This window comes from Cibotium barometz, chromosome 5 (genome assembly GCF_041138505.1).
Source record: "Cibotium barometz isolate CiBa-2024 chromosome 5, ASM4113850v1, whole genome shotgun sequence".
NCBI classification, from domain to species: Eukaryota; Viridiplantae; Streptophyta; class Polypodiopsida; order Cyatheales; family Cibotiaceae; genus Cibotium; species Cibotium barometz.
Genome location: NC_141050.1, coordinates 27,429,874 through 27,434,993, shown reverse-complemented (window position 1 = coordinate 27,434,993; position 5,120 = coordinate 27,429,874).

Below are 5,120 nucleotides of genomic sequence, written 5' to 3'. Positions count from 1 at the left end.
GTTGGACATCTTTTTACATCTACCTCTCTACGACGGCACATGTGATGGGCCTAGATATTACTTGTCCATAGATCTTCTAAAAACAAAAAGTATGCATTTCCTCCTAGAGAATAGATTATTGCTACAAAGGCAAGAGAGGGAAGGGGAGGGTGTTTGAGTGGATGGTTATGAATCCTCCTCAAGTTAAATTTTTTATAAGGCTAATGTCTTTAAAGTTATTATACTTGTTTATAAGTAGTACATCATTCTTTGATGAGCATTTGTGCTACTAAATATATTCCTAAAGGTGTCAACATTGTTGATGAATAAAATCAGTAGCTTCCAAATTGTTGATAAAGAAGATTAGTAGCTTCCTAATTGATTCCTTATAATAATAAAGGGCATGATTGCAACATTTTTCTACTTGGACTAATATCTTGGATATTTATTATACCAATGCACTTTGAGTATTTAGTTACGCATCTAAAATGCAAACATACTTAAACCAATACAATCTTTTTCCCTTCATGTTACATGGTAGAAGTAAACATGGCCTTAACATGTTCTCAAGAATTTGGTATTCCATGATTTCTTCAGCATCCCCATGATAGCTTGATTTTCGTGATTCATAAGCTCAAGTCACAATTTAAAAACATTATATGGTAAAACCATGACCAAGAGAAGAAGCATCAATTTACTACCCATCATCAAAATATCCTTCTCCATAGAATAATCAAGGATTTATAAAATCTTTGATTGTCTTCTCTATATGTACCAGCCATCGTTATTTGATTGCAAAAATGATTTATAGTACAAATCAAGACTCAATCTTGAAAGTAAATAAAAATCATTCAATACTCTTTTTTAAGAGATATAAGTATTGTTATAGAAACATGTCTTTTCACACTTTTTTTTAATAAAATCATGCAATTGTATCTATCCACTTACAAGTTGTATTATTAGATCATGAAGATGTTTGCATATGATTCCTCTAGCATCATAAATTTGTTGGAAGATTATTTCTTGCATGCATTTATGGTATTCCCTTGCAAAAATAGGGAAGGAGGAGGAAGAGGTGGGGGTGGGGGTTTACTGAGGAAGAGGTGGGGATGTGGATGGGAGGAATTGCTCAAATTCGAGTCCCTTCTTATACATCTAATTCGAGTCCCTTCACATTACATTTACGTGAACCTCCTTTTTTTAATTTATTTTACAAAAGCGTAATTAGGTTATGATTTTAATAACCCTTAAATAATCAAAATAATGGATTTACTTCTTATAAGTATTAAACATCTCGATCTTGTTTTCCATGCAGATATATTGCCATCTAAGATCTAATAATATATGTGTGATTTAATTAGCATTGAAGTACATACATTGAAGTTGAATATGCATACGTATATAAGTGTGATTCATCGTCATGTAGTAGTACTGGATAACTTTACTTACACTCAACTAACACTATCTAATAATAAATTTACCATGCAAACGTACCCAAGTTCTTTTATAGAATTTACTTGGAATTCTACATTTCATGCCCAAGTTACTTGGAATTCTATATTTCATGCCCAAGTTACTTGGAATTCTATAGTTCATGCCATGCTATCAATTCTTTTATTTTAACTCTCTAGAAGCATGAACTATAAAATTCCAAGTTACTTCGAATTCTACATTTCATGCCCAAGTTACTTGGAATTCTATAGTTTATGCCATGCTATTAATTCTTTTATTTTAAATCTCTAGAAGCATACTCTACACACTTTAAAATATATATAGTATATAATATCAAAAACACCCTAGTACTATACCTAATTTGTTTTCACTTGACTTGCTTTTGAGACTAAAAATGATAGAAACTTTTGTATTAAGTTTTATTCATTAAGAAACACACATTGAGGAGCCTTCCTTTAAACTCACTATTAAAGAGGAGATGTAAGCACACAGAAAAAATTCAAGCTTAGATATGCACATACACGTGCATTCTCCCTCCCTTCCTCACATTTGCATAAAGATGCATGCAAATAAGGTGGTGCACAAACACACTCTCTCTCTCTCTCTCTCTCTCTCTCTCTCTCTCTCTCTCTCTCTCTCTCTCTTCAAGATCATTATTTTATTATGTTTTTGTCATATTACAAGAATAACTAAAGGTTTGGATATTTTAGCAACTAATTTCTTTTTGAGAATATCTTTTCTTATCCTTAAAATTATATAACTTGAGGTTTACATGCATAGCTAAAAATCATCCTATAATTAGCAAAGCACACATTTAAGTGGATCTAATACATGATTGGTCACTAGGAGTTATGCCTCCACTTGCATCTTTATATAATCTTAAGGAAGAGTTTCACAAAGCTGCCACGTGGCAAGAATATGGAGGTTCGGGAAGGGGAGGAGGAGATTTGGGTAGAATTTGATTTTGGAAGCCTCAAAAGACATGCGAAGCACGGGTTCCCAACTAGTTACAATTTATATGCTCTAGTAATCTTGTTCGCCCACTCTACCACTCTCAAACATCTTTAGCTATGTTGTTACTTTAAGTTAGCAGCCAAACATCTTGATTGATGGCATACACCCCATACTATAACCTTCTAAGAGAATAGAGAAGGGAAAATTCCTTTGCACAAACATGTTATAGTGGATCTTGCACCATCCTTGGCTACATGCATGGTTCATTTTTAAACTTCAAGATAGTGATTAAAATAGCTAGTCATTGGATCACACATAAAAAGAAGTGAGGAAGCTGGTAGAGAGAGAGAGAGAGAGAGAGAGAGAGAGAGAGAGAGAGAGAGAGAGAGAGAGAGAGAAGGGGTTTATATGGCCGAGATCAAAATGAATGGAAGCGTGCAACTACATGTAGAAATACCATCAGACACGGATTCACAAAAACTTTGTCTCGTTATTATTTTCTTTTTGCAAATGTGTGATAACCTTTCTGATTGTAAGTGGCACTTAGAATAGTAGTGTAACAAACTGAAGGAGTCTCATGTCTATTTGGGCCCAAGGCCAGGAATAAAGTGTGTAAAAGGGGTCAAGGGCTAGGGGATAGGGTGGCCATGCCCATGGACACTTTAAGTGTTGTGTGAAAGAGCAGTCATGTGTATAAGTGAAAAAGGGGAATAATGATGTAACTAATCAATATGCTAAACATAATTATAGTTTTCTCTTTAATCTAATGGTGGCTTCTCCTACTTTAGAAGAAGAGTGCATCCTCCTCTATTGAGTGCAACCATCCTCCTCTATTGAGTGCAACCATGCAAACTCCGGTTAATGAGTGTTCCCCTTTCTTTCAGTGGTATCAGAGCTATGATCTTTTTCTTGTTAGGTTTAGTGTATGGAAACTTCAATTTCTCTCTCAAAACATACAAACCCTGATTCCATGCATCTTGTTCTTAAGATTCTTCAAGATCCATACTCTTAGCTATGTTTGGGAGTCTTGTTGAATGAAATCCCCCTTGATTTTGAGGCTGCTTGGTCAATTTTCTTGAACTGCTTAGTTCGTGGTGAAAGGAAGTAGAATTTCATGCTTATGGAAATGGCGATGGTCTCAGCTTGTGCCAAGCTCACCACACACATCGCTAACCATTATGAAGCAAATAGATGTAAATGAGATACATGGCAGCGCTAAGCATGAGCTTGGTTTCTTCTTTATTATGAACATGGACATCATGAGGCTGATTTTCTCAAGGCTTTCATCATTTTGGCAAGGGCTTGATGAATAACGGTTCATAATGCTACACTATCAAATGGGTAAAGCTTTTGTGATTGGTTAGCTTTCTTAATACTTATGGGCTGATTTTGATCATTTTCTCATAAATCTGTGTAAAGAAATCAACAAAATGCTTCTCTACATGGCCATGAGCATGGGGGCTTTCTCTTATAAGCAAGAATTGGATCATTTCATATTGTTCTTGATCAAGAATATAATCATTGTAGCTTCTTACTACTTTCTCGATAACTCTTGAAGCCTTCCAAGCTATGGAAGCATCATGCAAAGCCTATGATGTTTGTGGCTTCACCTATTAATTGATCCTTACATGTATACTCAAGATTTGGGGATACCAATGCTTGACTCTAGAATAACATTATGCACCATTAATGGCTTATGTGAAGCATTGAATACTTTGATAGCTTATGTGAAGCATTGCAAGCATTTATAAAGTAACCTCGAGCAATGGAAGCATTGGGAATGCATGTAATACTTTTGGAATGGGTTCTTGTTGGTCGATTTGAGCCTATAGTGAGAGGCTAATGCCAATGGAAGTATGCCACATGCTTATGAAGAATGAGAAGAATACCACACGTTTATTAAAAACAAGCTATTGGAGAGTATGATAGAATACGGGAAATGTGATTCCATAAGCATGAATCCATGCTTGAATTTGTTAGTGGTTTAATTCTCATCTCATTCTAGCATTCATCTATTTCTTGTACAAGTGTTGAAGCTAGATATGTGGTAAGGGTACCTTGGCAAGGAGAAGAGAACAAGGAGAGTGTGTCATGAACTTTCCATGGCGTGAGTGCCATGGTAAAGCAGTACGAAAAGTTATTAGGTACCCCAAAGGTGAAGAAATGGCCCCCAACTCTTGCCTTGGAGTGAAACTTGATAAGAGGGTGGGAAGGCTTGGCGGGGAGATTGGCAAGCGTGAAGCACATCATCAACAACATTGTGCATCGATGTACACTTGTAGTATGTGGCAAATTGCAAAAGGTATCACATGTATTAATGCAATGACATGTGGTAGTGTGGCATGGGAATTCTTATACATAACAAGTGTTGATGCAATATGATGGGACAAATGCTTGGTAATTGACATTGATTTGTTGCAAGGATAAGAGCACTCTTTTGGATTGAGAGTTGGCTCCAAAAACAAAGGAAATATTGCCGAAATTGCTCCAAAAGGACCATATGTAGTTGAGCACAAAGTCCTAATTCAGTCCAAAATGGACAAGGCTGTTTTGGAACCACCTACATAGCTTGAAAGAGCTATTCGGGTGATTTTCTTTGAACCAAAAAGTTCTTGATACTAACACCGTTGTTATCCCAACTAGCAAGGTCAACTGCAAGAGGCAAAACCTTGATTCAGTCATACTAGCCTATTTTGAATCTTGCCAAGGTGTTTCATATCCTGGAGTACTCCCTT